Here is a 15,221-nt window from a genome sequence, read left to right on the forward strand (position 1 = left end):
AAACGGCCGGGAAAACCTTTTTTACGCTTCAAACATGGACCTTACTCGTTAGGCCGTATCTTAGCGCCAATGAGGCGTTTGTGGCGTGGTCAGTGAACTACTGCCTGTGCGAGCAATGAGAAATATTGAGAAACAAAATGTTTTTTCCTGTCGTGATGCTGTGTTTTTTGGGGGACATACTTCAGAAATCTCTTAAAAAGGACATTGAGATCATGCACTTCACTATAACATATCTGTCTGCGATGAAAGACTCCGGAATTCCATGCGAACTCTTCGTGTTTAAAGGACCACTTAGCGTGTGGAAAACCCGCATGATGGATGAACACGCAGAACTGCCGCGTTCAACGAGGTGAATGTTCGGAGAACAGTGCTCTTTACAGCAGGTAAAATATGCTCCGCAAGTTCAACTTCCTGACTGGTTTCGGAATTTTGATGTGCGGGCCGAGTAAGCGAGTCATGGTGGCGTAGGACCTATACCGAGATCTTTGAATTCGACGAGATCAATCGAGGCGCGAGGAGGGTCAGAAAGGTTCCTAATATTACATGCAACAAAGATAACAAGAGGCCTCGGAGATGGTCGAGTGGCCTAAGGCATCTCTGAACGGAGCTTGTCTGTTGCGTCGCCACTGGTACGAATCCAACTCGAAGTATGGATATTGTTTTAGTTGTTCTTTTTAATGCGTCGGCAGTATAGCCTCCTTTCTAACCCCCCCCCCACCCAAAAAAAATGTGTGCGTGGGGGGGGGGGGGGGGGGCGTGTGCGCGTGCGTGCATCCTCCACTCACTAGTAAAAATGCACATTCAACAACCTTCCCCGTCCCCCCACCCCCCGTCGCCCACCTATGAGGCGGATTGTTGTGATAAACTTTCTGCCACTCCCTGTTACGCTTGCCGTCTCTTGGAATCAACTCAGTTATTCTTAAAGAACATCGGTTATCTTGCCTTCGCATTACATGCCCCGCCCATTTCTTCCTCTTGATTTCGACCAGGTTGTCATTCACCCGCGTTTGTTTCCTCACCCATTCCGCCCGCATCCGATCTCGTTAAATCTATCATTATTCTTTCCATAGCTCGCTGCGTTGTCATTAAGCTGGACCCTTTTTGTTAGCCTCCACGTTTCTGCCCCATAGGTGAGTACCGGTAAGATACAGCTGTTGCATACTCTTTTCTTGGGGGATATCGGTAAACTGCCATTCATGATATGACAGAACCTGCCATGTAAGCTCCACCACATTCTTATTCTTCTAGTTATTTCCCTCTCATGATCCGGATCAGCAGTCACTACCTGCCCTAAGTAGACATATTCTCTTACTACTTCCAGCACCTCGCTACCAACTGCGCACTGCTGTTCCCTTGCTAGGCTGTTGAACATTACAGGTTTTCTGCATGTTAATTTTTAGATTCATCCTTCTGCTCTGCCTGTCTACATGCTTTGCAGTTCATGTACTGAGTGACTTAGCATGGCAATGTCATCAGCGAATCGCAGATTACTTATGTATTCTCCATTAACTCTTCTCCCCCAACTGTTCTCAATTCAGTCCTCGGAATACCTCCTGTAAACAGGCGGTGAATAGCATTGGCGAAATAGATGCCTACGGCGCCAGTAGCTTCTTTCCCCCTCTGGCCGATTACTGCCGTGTCCGTCGGAAGTCTGGAGGGGTCGAGAATGGAGACAACGCGTCGCGTGCTTCGGGCGCTCTCCAAGGCCGCGGGAAACGGGCAGCAGACCGCGACCAGCCTTGTCAGGGCTGCAGAGGGTTGGCGTCCGTCTCACATTGAAGAGAGATGAGCTGTCAAGTGGGGGTGGGGGCAGTGATGTCGGCGACTTCTTATACCCCTGTCACACGGCCAGTTCAATAACCATCGAGTCGAGGGCCTTCGAGATTTTCGATCGCCATCGAACTCGAGGGAGTTGTGGTGCTGCTACACGGCAAATCTCAATGGCCATTGAAATCGTTCTCGCGTCTTACGCCAAGATCGTGTGGCGCCGCAATCGCTACGTTCGGTTTCGCGTAAATAACAAAAATATAATGACGAAACTTAACGAAGTGTTGAAATACACTTTTTTGCAGTCATAAGGCGCGTTCACACTCGTTCAAAAGTCCGGCAAGCGAAGCGGATTCGCTCGCCGCAAAAACTAGGACCCGTTTTCATCTGTTGACGCCCGGGCGAGTTGGAACGGCCGCGCCGCTGCTGCTTCTCGCTGTGTTGTAGGATGCTATAATACATATATAAATTCACCTCGGACAAGATTTTATGGATTTCAAGCGCGACATTGGGAGACGGCCACCCTTCGCGACGGACAGCACGCGCGCGCGGTTTCTGGTAAAACAACGGTCAAACCCGTGCGGAATACGCTTGCTTGACTCGTGCATTACCTCCTAGACAGGTTTTTGAGTCATGGCAAATTCAGCAGACTCGGAGGAATGCTAATGGCTCTCTGGGAACCCTTCCCTCTTCTTGCACTCACGATTTCCGGTCACTGACTTTGCTGTCAACAATATGTAAGCTTAAAAAAAATTCAGCAGACTCGGAGGAATGCTAATGGCTCTCTGGGAACCCTTCCCTCTTCTTGCACCCACGATTTCCGGTCACTGACTTGGCTGTCAACAATATGTAAGCTTAAAAAGCCACGCCGAAACTCGCCCGCAGTCACACCTAAAGGAGCCCAAATTTTGCGCAGTAAAGAATCGTTTCCCTTAGTTCCAGTTATGCGCGGAATCCTTGCTCGCTTCCACTGCGCCTTGTCGTCCAGCGTCTTTTTCGACAGTTCAAGGCACGTTTTAAGGGGCAATGGAAACATGTTCCTGATAAATATTTGCTCCACATCTGAAGGACTGGGTGATAATTTTCTACAACAAACATATATCTAAATGTCGAATATTCACGACACTTGAAATTAAACAAAGCTTGAAATGAAATTCCGCTTCTTGAGCACAAGCTTTCGGCAGGAATCCTGCATTAATTAGCTGGGAAACTCCTTTTTTGCAGAATCCAAATCAAACAGTTTGACGTTATCCGCATGACTTTCAGTGCGCACACCGAAGGTGCGGCAAAACAGAATGTTATGAAGTCAGGTTTGCGTCGTTCGCTCAAAAACTCGAGTTTCCTAATTACTTTAAATGTTATGCCGCCTGGCCGTCTTTGAAAGTTTAGGGTAAGCCTTTTTAAATGTAGGAACACCCCAGGCTTGCGGGCGGCTCGTTTTGGAGAGCGTTTCACACCGCTCCAAAAACACAGCAACGGCAGCAGCGGGTTTACATTTGCCTGCCTTGCAACTGCAGCTCGCGGCAACAAGCTATCTACTGGAAGATAGCTACATAAAAAAAAACTCAGTGAGAGTGCAGCGCTGACAGGCGTTAGATAGAAATATTTCTTAGCATTAATTTGATCGTTTTCGGTGGTGCAGTGATGCTTGTGCGCGCAACGCACCGGGCTGCTACTTCGCTCCCGTCTCACGACACCACCTCTTTCACATTGAGTACATGGCCTGCTTCAAAAAGCTTCGTTCCTTTCCTGACGTTCGCTCCTCGAAAGAATTTTTCAGCCTCATGAATGAATAGGTCGAAATCCCGCCCCTATGCGAACAGCGGCAGCCGCTAGCAGACGCCATCCCTTCGCAGTCGCGGGGCGAGCCTTCCTGACAGGGACGAGGAACTGGCCGCGCGGGGGAGCTGAACTCAGCCTCGACGGTGGCGGTGCCTGGCGGGTGCAGGGTGCCTATAGTGGCGCCATCTGGTTCTCAAAACAGGAACCATTACTGTCAACAAACCGACTCTCTTAGGCCTAGCAGCGGCAGAATCGTCACTCTAAATAAAAAAATAAAGCAAATTTATCACTTATACGTTTTCTTGTCGGCAAGATGAGACGAAGCGAACGACCGGTGCCCCATTTATGACCAGTGAAGGGACAGAAAAAGGCAGCAACAACGAGAATTCAGTCCGAAGCGAGGGATCCGGCATTGAAGGGCGCCGCCATGTTTGTTGTCGTTCGAAGCAATGCTAGCAACCTTGGGCAACGCTCGAAGGCCCTCGAAATCTCGATAGAGTTCCCGGCTGCTCCGTCGACTCGATAGACTATTGACTCGATGGCCATTCAAACTGGCCGTGTAGCAGCGCTCGATCGCCTTCGAGTCGATAGACTATCGATTCGAGGGCCTTCGAAATGCCCGTGTGACAGGGGTATTAAACCCCCGACTGTCTACCTAAGGGGTCGACTTTGCTGGCGCCTCGGAAAGTGCGAATGTTTCAGGAAAAGTGCTCGGTCCCCCAGAGTCGGGCTCTGGCGAGCACTGGGCTCCGCCCATTTGTATGTACAGTGCATTTGCAGCGGTATTGGTTGATATCGGGCGAGAACAGATTTGATAAAGCTCCGCCCAATTATCGAAGGAGTTAAAACCCGCTGCGAACAAAGAAAAGGCACGAGCGCGCCGATTCCCAGTCTCGGCCGCTTTTATTCAGCCCTTCTTTTAAACCGCCTTTTCTCTAAGTGTTTGTATTTTGCTCCAGTCTTCAATAAATTAGTTTTTTGCTTCTCAAGAAGTTTGGAGTTGCTGCCCCAACCGGCAACGTGTCGCCGGACGAGTGGACGCAGACGTGGTGCCCGGCATTCGATCAGACCAACCGGCCATTCCGACATTTTTAACTTCGGGTCTCTTTGCCTGACATCTTTCCTTAATGGAATTTTATTGCTGACTTTATGGAGGACTAAAAGTACTATGCACAAGTAATTTCATTGTGTGCTTTCTTAAATGATGCCCTAGATAATATAATACCTGGATCACCGAGTAGGATTCGCCTGCGGCCGCTGAATAATTTATAAAAGAATTTATTCTTTCCATAGCGAGCTGCATAGGATTCGCCTGCGGCCGCTGAATAATTTATTAAAAAAAATTATTTTCTCATGCTCTTTCGGTTTCATCAACCAAACGATGCTGTAACGTGTAGTTGAACTTTAGGTCCCGTGAGGAGCGGAAAAACTGTGATGTAAACACTGATACGTTGTTTTCACTAACTACTGCACATAAACCAGCCTGCTTCATAGGCTAGAATTACAACTAATTACATATTAGCAGTCATATTGCCGTTTTTTTTTCGTGCCTCATGCAATCTGGTTTTACCTACAGGTCACAGCCATCGCTCTGTTGATGAAACCAAAAGAGCGTCAAGAAGAACGTTAAATGTAATTTATTTCTTCGACATAGGCAAATACCTCGGGGTGCTCCATATACACCAATGTGGAAAGCGAAAGAAGAAAACACCCATGCAAAAATTTGGTGTCTACAGCCCTCTATTGCGTTAGATCAGTGCTAACAATTTCTGTTACTTGATTAAAACCATACACAAAACTGTAAAGGGGGAGGAGTAAAAGGTTTCAAATAAACGTGACGTACAGTGCTTTAGAATTGGTGCTACTACATTAAAGAAGCGTCAATTAGGCTTCTTCTCAGACACCAGACTTCATTGAATTGTGTTGTCGCATATACTGGGGGCCATTTTCGCACTTTCTAGCGCCGACAGCTTCGGATGGGCAAACCTACGCGCTAGACTATCTCATTTTGTCTCAAAAGAAAAAAAGGGTGTGCAAGCAAAATTGGAGCTGAACCGAGTTCCGAACCGGTTCGGAACGGTTCTTTTGAATCGTTCCAGTTCACGTTCAGCTCCAAGAAGGCGAAAAAAATATGGGTTCGGTTCGGTTTCTTGTTCCGGGCGAAAGTTCGTGTTCGGTTCCGGTTTCGGGCTCCGGTTCGACACCCTCCGTTCAAACAACAAATGTAGCATAATTGTACTGAATTCGGCGACCATGGCACTACAAATTACAACTACGAAGGAACACCAAATCACCGCTGTCCTATTTCAGTGTAGCCAGTGAATGGGGAACACGTCAGTCCGTCATTAATTTTGGGTTGCCGTGTGATTAGAGCGACTGTACGATGCATAATACACACTCAAAAGTACCAGAATATTATTGCTGCGAGCGAAACATCTATATACTGCATATTTTCCAGTTCAGTCGCATTATTCCAGTCTCCATGCAACCGCCTACAAACCACGCCACTCGCATAGCGCATGTTATAGTTATAGGAGGCGTTTACTCTACGCGACCTGCGCGTGGGAGCCAACATGCCGCTGCGAGGGTGAAGCGGCTGCGCGGGGTGTTAGAAAGGACATTGTGGGGATCGGGTAGCGTGGTCAAAAAGAAAGCAAGGAAAACTTTATAAAGGCTATTTACATGATTTACAAAAGAGCAGCTGAGAGTGACTCTCACTGGAAGGGAACTTCGCCAACGGGAGTCTCTTGGCCGCACTCATAGCCTTATATAGGCTCGCATTGCCCATATCCCTGACTGGGTAATAAAGTTCGAAGAACGGCTTCCAATCAGATAGGCAGTCACCCAACAGGGCTGTTCCCCTCTCCCAGCTCGGTCGATGGGAAGGGGTAGAGGCCGAGTCATCAGACACTGCGGAGAAAGAACGTCCTCGTACTGCCCCGCCGAATGTCCCCGAGGGTAGACTCGGCCACCTGACGCCGCCACCGTCGCTACTGCTTCCGCCGCTGTGGCCGCCGGCGCCAGCCATCGCCCGCTACTTGGCCTTCAGCGGTCTTTGACCTTCGCCACTGTCGCCGTTGTCACCCTGGCCGAGAGAGGGGGCGGGGGGGGGGGGGGGGGGATCCCAAGCACTACAACATCAAGGCACACTAACCCACCCCGCTGTCCTCCCGTTTCCCTTTCCTGAGTTGTTAGCGACAGTTCTCTTTCTTGCGCCCTGCTGCACTTTTTGCACGATTGTGAGAACTGGGCAGGAAGGTTGCGAATTGAGAGGAGGGCGATTAGTTCGGGGATGGCGTTGAGGGGTTATTTCCGCACGCCAACATAACGACAGAAAGAGTTCCTGGAACTGGGCGTTCTGCATGACCCCTTCAAACGGGGATCCCACGGATGGTAACCCTCCACGTGAAAGGGAGCGTTCTCGAGAGGAAAGACCTTCCTTCATCAATCGGGAGCCGCGACTGAGAGAGAGAGTGGTGATACTGACTCGCAGACCGGTGTGCTGAGGTCGCCGGCTTACCGCAGAGTGACATGACGACCGCCGGCGGTGCAACGCTTCCCAGCACCAGGATCAACAAGCTTGTGCAGTTCTCGATCCGCAAGTTGACCGACCACGAGGACCAGGAGGGACCACATCCGAGCGATTTCTACCTTCGCCAAGCACTCCTCGCAGGGGTCGTCAGGAAGGGGACCCAGCTGGAAGAGAACCATCCGCACTGCCGCATACAAGAAGACGGCACCGTCCTGACCGATGGCCGACGGAACGCCGTAAGAGCCAAGAAACCGCCTCATTAGCCGACCCATCGCTGTGCCTGTGAGGACCCGTCCCGCGTTCGAGTGGGTTCCGACCGAGCGCCATTGCTTCAGTGGCTCAGAGAAAGAACGCGGCAGCAAGGTTGCGTGGGAAACGACGCCGCCACTGCAGCGCACGGCGGCGGAAGCAGCAGCAGCCGAAACAACGACCAGGAAATGAACGCTTTCCAAGCTTGGATAACAGAACTTGATAAAATCAAGCGTGTATGACACTGTGGTACCTACACAGCCCAACCGACGTGGACGAAGTAAACAAGAAACAACACAGCAGACGGTTTTTTCTCTGTGTCGTCCATGTCTGTTGCGCAGAAGTTGGGTCAAGCTTCAAAACAGTCGGTAAAGAGGAAAGCGGACGCCGCAGGGCAACTCGAGAAGACAGCGTTGACACCCGTGTGCAACGGAATGAAATCAAGCCTGCTGTGCGCGTTGCGAACCTCGACACTGGTACGTACGGTCCCACCATGTGCGCATTTTCCTACCTGCTTGCACGCGCATGTAAACTGTCCTAGCTCTTGGAAGATTTTCGAAGTCTGTATCTATGTTGTACGAACGACGCATGCACTCGTTAGGTGGCCACCTCTTTCTTACTACTTACATTTGGCAAGGACGCGCCTGTCTGCTATAAAGGGCGTATAGCGCCTCAATTGATACCCGTAGTTTCGATACGTTACAAGTGGGAGCACCATTTGCGTAATATTTTGGGGCCACCCGTTTAAGGCAGAATGTTCGAAGTAGTGTCAATAGACTTGGCATGTTCCTGAGGAAAAAGACCCGATGAAAGAATCTGACGAAAAGAAAAAAATAATCCGACGAAAAAGACGTTTCCCACGACGACAAAGACGGCACCCATATTATTTAGGCGCGCTCTCGCTTCTAAGCGAGCATGTGAGCTTTCGTCGAACATTTTGTTCACTTTATTTATCTTTATGTCGCAAAGGCATTCAACCCCCCCAAACCGCCTCTTTGCTTCTTCGCGCCAGCTCACTGGATATCCTGGCGGCGTACGTAAAGCCCCTAGGTCAGCTTTTTTTTTAGAAAAAGCTCATAAAGGGACTTTAGGTGTACTACCTACATTCTGTGAGTCAGTAAGCGAAGAAGTCGTGACGCCAACGACAGGAGCCTTTTTTTTTTTTTTTTTCGCCACTACCAAGAAAAAACTCTCCTTTCTTTGGCGCCAAGCAGCCACGTCAGTAAAATTCGTCACACGTGTTTCTGGGCAGGCATTTCCTAGAGTTTACGTTTCTTTTTTGCCTCTCTTGAAGACAGCGGCGGCGGGTGAGAGTTTGTCTGTCCTGTTGAGTCTTCTGTGTCTTGCTACGCGCTTTATGCCAAACGCGGTTTTCCAACTAGCCCGGACCCATAACATACGGAGAGATCTGTTGCCTTGCCTGACTACTACTGAGTGAGGCGACAAGCCAGCGTCTTTTGTAAACTGGAGCAGATGGGACGCGGAAGCCAGGAAGGCGGCCTGCGTTGCTCTGGGCCCTTTTTAAGTTTAGCTTGGCAGGGATAATGGGATTCAAACGAAGTCGTTATCAGAGGCCGCGGCGACACGCCGCGCGATGAGCTGAGGGCCACCGAACCACAGTAGCTCACCGCGTCGCTCAGTTTCTGGGTTTGCAGAAAATTTCGCCCATCGCCCGGAAATGGCGTGCGAGGCTAGCCAATGACGGTAGGCCTTGCGGGTGCGCAACTTCCGAGCCGTTTTGAGCGTGAAAGTCTTTTTTTTTTTTCGGCGGAGCAGCAGCCAACGCACCCCTCACCTTGGCAGGTTCTGAACAATGCGAGCGTTTCATGGCGCACAACGACGCTGGGAAGTGTGTGTGTGTGTGGGGGGGGGGGGGGGGAGCAGACGGAAAAAACGCGCGTTCATTGAGGAAGGAAAAAATGTGCGCACTTTTCTGACTTTGTGCATTAGACCAAAATTAAATTATTGCCTAAATATATTTCTGTCAATGTTTTTATTGTGTTTTATCTTGTATGGAGCCTTAGAAACGTTGTCCGACTCGTTAAGTAACGCAAAATGACTGAACGCAGAAGTGGCAGCAGTCGAGCAACAGTGAAAACGCGCCGCTCCGACGCTGAGTCCCGTCGCTTCGTGCGGTTTGCGCCAGCGACAGCGGTGGGCGACGGCGTCGTCATCGCGCGACGCATCGCGAAGGAATATCGCCTCATGCGGTTGCCGCTTAAGGCTACTTAGCAACTAAGAATCAGCAAAACGCCGTCTCATCGTATCAATCTACATGTTCAGAGAAAACCTCAACCGCATGCATGATTCTTTTGTCGAACAAGCAGTTAAGAAAGTATGACCAACAGGTTTCAGACAGGTCACAGCTGTACACCTGATAGCAGTGTGGCGGCAGACCTTTTGGAAGAGAAATTTTCCACTGCTTCGTGGAATTCTCCACATATGGTGCAGTAGTAAGACGAAGAAATCTCAAGTAATGTTGAAAAAGTGGGCGTTAACTACGCAGAAATATTTATATTTGGCAGGTCATCCTCCGCGCTGCTGGCATACCCGAGAAAATTGGGGCCCTGTGAACAGTCCTTTCGTCCGAACAATAAATTGAGCTTAATTCAACGGAATTCGGCGACCCTGGTACTCTAATTACGAATGCGAATGAAGTCCGAGTAACCGCTGCCCTTTTTCAGTGCAGCCAGCGACTGGAGAACGCAGCAGTCCGTCACATCTTTTCGATTGTCTTGTAGTGTGAGCGACTGCTCCGCGCATAATAGACACTCAAAAGTGGCAGAATATTGTTGCCACGAGATAAACAACTATGCACTGCGTAGTTCAGTCCCATTATTCCAGTCGCCACGTAACCGCATACAAACGATGCCACACTCACGGCGCACTGTACGGGGCCGGCGCGTGGGACAAAACATGACGCTGCGAGCGGGAAACGGCGGCGCGAGGTGGTACACAAAGGGTGTCCCCACCCTGAAAGCTGAGGCGCGCGGACATCAAGGCACCCTATTACTTAGAAGGGCGCCACCCTCCCTGAAGCACTGGGCTTTGTGGAAGTGGAGCGTGAAATGGACACTACAGCCACCTAGGCACGCTAGCAACACTGGTGGACTCAAGCCAAGAGGCTTTGGTGACTGCAGGCGTGGGTGTGTGCAGTGCGTCTTTTCATTTTTTGTTCTTTTTTTCTTTGAATTTTTTTTTTTTGGCGGGTGACAACGACGTGTTGCCAACATGGGCATCATCATCATTAAGGGATGTTTCCGGAAACATCCGCGGATGTCCGGATTTTGTCTTTTCCATGTTTGCTGAGCTCTCCGAAGTAAACACTTGAAGCTCCCGTAGTTTACGCTCTCAAGTCGAACACTGAGACAGTGTTGGCGAAGAATTTTCGGTTTCGTGGGGAGTGGGAGGAGGGGCAGCGTACGTCAGCGACATCAGATATCAGACTCTGCTGGATATCAGCGGGTATGGTGCCATCCAGCATCATGCTGTCCAGCAGAAAAAAGGCTTTCTTCACTCGGTTTCAGTAGCACCATCGCTACAGGGCAAGCGTGGTCGTCTCGGGGACAACTTTTCTTGCCAATGCCCCAGAGGCTTGGCAGGAAAGGGAAAGAAACTGGTTCTTGTCCCCGTACATTTGGGAGTGGGTTTTTCATTGTTCGGGCTAGGGCTACGGAGGGGTGAAAGGGGGGAATTTATGGGGCCGAACAGTGAACAGCACCGAAGGGGCAACGCCTCTCTCTTTCCCTTTCCCTTTCCTGCCTAGCTTCTACTGCACTCCCAAGAAAAGCGGAACGTACCGGTACAAAGACGGCGCCAGTGCCTCGTCTTGCTCCCATGCCCTGCGTTGTTTCCGCAGCAAACTGCCTGTTAGGTTAGGAGCTTACTGCGCCGATGGCTCGTTTACCCCATGCGCCGGAGTTGCGAGGGTTGTGAACAATGCCGGCGCGTCGCGCGCTTCGGACGCTGTCCAGTGTCATTGGGGCTAAATGGCACCTTCAAGGCCTCAAAGGGCCGAATACCTCTTGCTCTTTAAAACGGGCGAGCTCTCAAGTGGGGTCTTCATTAAAGTTGGCGGCTTCTTATACGCTAACTCGATAGACACATCCTAGGCGTACGTGCGAAGCGCCTACGCCCACGGAAGTACGCTGGAGCCTGTGTGCGCATGCGCGACGCGCGAGAGGGGCGCAGATATCTGTGCATGTCAGATATCGGCGCCTGCGCACGGGCGATAGCGCGCGCGTCGGAAGCGGGATCCGGTTTTCTACAATCGGAGGACCGCGGAGCTCTCGGGGACTCTTTTTCTTCGTGGCTGGGAGCTCTTTCAGGTTCCCCCAAGTTTACTTGGAATCCTTTCAGCTTCCCATTCATCTTCTGTTCACGGCTTGACATTCTTTCAGTCCACTCAAGAGGGGGAGCGAGCGCAGAAAGCGTGTTTTGAGTCGTCGCGGCGATGAGCTCACAAGACTCTTGGTCTGTTTCGTGAGCGTATAGCCGCGTTTACATGAACGCGACAGCAGCGCATCGCATTTCCTAGCGTATCCCGTGGAGCCGATGCGCTACTGTTTACACTTACAGTATCGAGTCCGGTGGGACAGTGACCCTTCGCCCATTGCACGCTGCAGAGGGGTCCTGTGACCCCATCTTGAGCCAAGTCTGCTTTGTTATCCGGCGGGCACGACAAGAAGGAGGAGGGACACCTCCAAACCTGTTTCTATTCACCGCTGAAGTCGACTTGCCATTCGAGATCTACCCCCATGTGGCGCATTGATGCGATGCGCTTTCCTAGAGCATTATCACCGTTTACATGAATACGATGCGTTAAAAAGTAGATGCGATGAGCTGCTGTCGCATTCATGTAAACGCGGCTTATGAGTCCTTTCGCGCTAAAATTGATGACCCAACAATCCTTGACTTGGTCCGATAAGCGCCTCGCTTACTCTCTTATGGTCACGAGCCACTCCCTCTTTCTTGCGTTTGCCTGGGGGAAAGCGCCTATGGAATACGGATGGTGCTTTCGGAAGCAACTATTCGGACTCCGAGTGGTAGTGAAGGCACGTTTAACCTCTCGGGTTGCTCGGGATCGACGAGAAAAAATAACTCCGCAATGTGTTTTCACTGGCCCTGTTGATCCCCTCGATGAAGTTTTGCGCGGTGTCGATGCCTTCTTGAAGGGAGCAGTTTTGGATTGATTGTGCCGCCGCGGTGGTTCAGCGGTTACGGCGCTCGGCTGCTGACCCGAAAGACGGGGATTCGATCCCTGCCGCGGCAGTCGAATTTAGGCGAAATTCTAGAGGCCCGTGTGCTGTGCGCTGTCAGTGCACGTTAAAGAACCCCAGGTGGTGGAAATTTCCGGAGCCCTTCACTACGGCGTCTCTCATAGCCTGAGTAGCTTTGGGGCGTTAAACCCCAATAAACCAATCCTTTTCTAAGGCGTGCATGCCGCGTCTTAACATTTCTCGCGTCGGCAGCTGCCCCCAGCACTACGAATCATGCTCACCAGCGTGCTACAAGGCGTTCTCGCCTGTCCGACCGTTGCACTTCGCCAGCCTCTGGCTACGCCCAGCCGCGGGCTTCTGAAGTGCCGCTTCCATACTGACTAGATTAGGCATCGGACTGCAACTTGTATACAAACTTGCATTGCAGATATCTGTAGGTACACGCCTCTCTGTAGGTACACAAGGTAGTAAAAAGGGATTAAACAGTCCTCTAACACACTCCTTTTTATAAAAAGGAGTACGCTAGAGGACAGCTTACTCTCTCTTTGTTCCTCACCGCTTGTAATGTAGTACCTTGCACATAGTGTCCTTAATGTTCTCCTTTCACTCTGCATCACATTTTTTCCCTTTTTCGATTTGTTGACCTGTGGTATGGGTGGGGGGCTTTGTAGTAACACAAAATGCGCTGTCCTTCGAATGAAGACGAGGTGTCTGGAAAGCGCAAAGGCAACCGCTTATTTCGACGGTCCTGTCGGCGATTTGGTGTTGGTTATGGTGTCTATTGTCCCAAGCTCACTAAGGCTGTGAGGGAGGACGCCATAGAGGGCTCTGGATAATTTCTACCTCCAGGGGTTCTTTAACGTGCATTGACATCACACTTCCATCGAAATGTGACCGCCGCTGCCGGGATCGAAACCGCGCCTTTCAGGTCAGCAGCCTAGCAGCGTATAAACGCCGAGCCTCCGTCGGCGGTTTGCTTCTCTGCGAAGAACGTATGTGGAAATCCCCCAAGGTCTATTAGGGCTTAACCATTTCTATTTTGGTTCCCCTCTGTTATGGTGAAAAAGCCAGGAGGGTATGCGTTCATAAACGTCTCAGTTAATCCTCCATGACTATACCTGAAAGCCAAGGAGATGCTTTGTTTTATATTTCTAAATTGCATTATTTTTCATTCCAATGTTAACCAATGCCTGCGTAGCATAGTTAAGTAAACGTTTATTTCCTCCATGAGTATCCAGCGAACCGTGGCCAATCCCCGACGGTGGCTATGTGCCACTCCAGCAGAGGCCAATAACCAACTGGTTCTAGCGCACAGCTGACATGCTCGTCAGGTGGCCGCCGCTACTTTACAACGTGCAATCTGGCTTCGATTAACGTGGGAACGCACTGTCCTACGGCCTCTTCTAGTAATAGCACTTGTGGGGAAGTAGATATATTACTGCGCTCTAAAATTTGTGCCCTGCCTTGATTCTTCTCGCAGGAAAATGGACGCAAGTCTTGGGCGATTTTCATCCAGAGACAAAACTAAAGCCTGCGCACTTGCTAAGATTGAGCTTCAGGAAACACTGCTGGGCTAACATTACGGCTTCCTGGTCGGTGGAGTCACGTGTGGTGACGCCATTTGGAACCACAACATGCGGCGGTCTTTTGGTTTAAAAGGTAAGAAGCAGTGTCATATTATTCCTTGATTACGTTTTTGGTTTAGTTACATCAACAGATTTTCACAAAAAAAAAATACCAGGGCGGCAGCTTCATCAATGTGATCCCACAGCAAGTTTTGTGTGACAAAAGCTTTAACCACAGGAAAGGTGCCCTATTATTTATTATTATCTATTGTTATTTATTATCAATTAGTTGTTTGCTTCTGCCTTTTGCTACATATACTGCGTGCCGAGTGTCGACGTCCGTTTGGTCCTAGGGTATGTTTTCACTTGCTCTAAACAAGAAACTGGATGTTGTACAATTTGGTGTTAACAATAGAGCGCGTCGTGCTAAAACTTACTGTGACACTGACGCGAGACGCTGCTCTTGACAGTGAATGTGCTGTTCTTTCAAATAACAGGCCCTTACCATCATGCGCAGCAGCTGCTACAAGGATCAAGGAAAGGTGCCCATACCCAGCGTTGACAGTTGTGCCGTCTACGCCTTCCCGGACTTTCCGCACGTGGTGAAGAATGTGTGAAGAATTGGGTAAAACAGCGCAGCGGAAGACGAGACAAGAGAAGGACAAACACCACACCCTCCTCTTGTCTTCCGTTGCGCTGTTTTAACCAGTTCTTCAAGCATGTACAGTCAGGGACAAAAGTCTCCGGACCACGTGTTCCTCAAACGAAGCATATAGCTCTACTATCAGACAGCGGCTGGAGACCGAACTTGGGGAGATGAAAGAACAAAAAAATAACTTTTACCTCCACAAGTGTGGTCTCCAGCCGCTGACTAATAGCAGAGCTATCGGCTTCGTTAGAGGAACACGTGGTGCGGAGACTTTTGTCCCCGACTGTACCAACCAGCCCGTATTTGCCCTCTTCTGAAGAGTGTGCATTGTGCGTTCTTAAAAACTGGCTTCAGTAGACCAAGGGGACGTGTGCTCGCTGCTTACATAAAAAAAAATACAGACGGTTAAACTCGGTTAATCACGGAATATCGAGCAGCAGCAGTACATTTTTACATGT

The 15,221-nt window shown here is 50.1% G+C and overlaps 1 long non-coding RNA gene across 1 annotated transcript; it reads left to right on the forward strand.

The window, feature by feature from the left end:
- The first annotated feature begins 7,574 nt into the window (after positions 1-7,574).
- On the forward strand, positions 7,575-14,764 carry LOC149362906 (uncharacterized). The gene is made up of 3 exons (XR_016288540.1): positions 7,575-7,806; positions 14,030-14,208; positions 14,612-14,764. It is a non-coding gene; the product is annotated as an uncharacterized LOC149362906 (long non-coding RNA).
- Positions 14,765-15,221: the final 457 nt, after the last annotated feature.

Source organism: Amblyomma mixtum, chromosome 2 (genome assembly GCF_055824585.1).
Source record: "Amblyomma mixtum isolate Tamu chromosome 2, ASM5582458v1, whole genome shotgun sequence".
NCBI classification, from domain to species: domain Eukaryota; kingdom Metazoa; phylum Arthropoda; class Arachnida; order Ixodida; family Ixodidae; genus Amblyomma; species Amblyomma mixtum.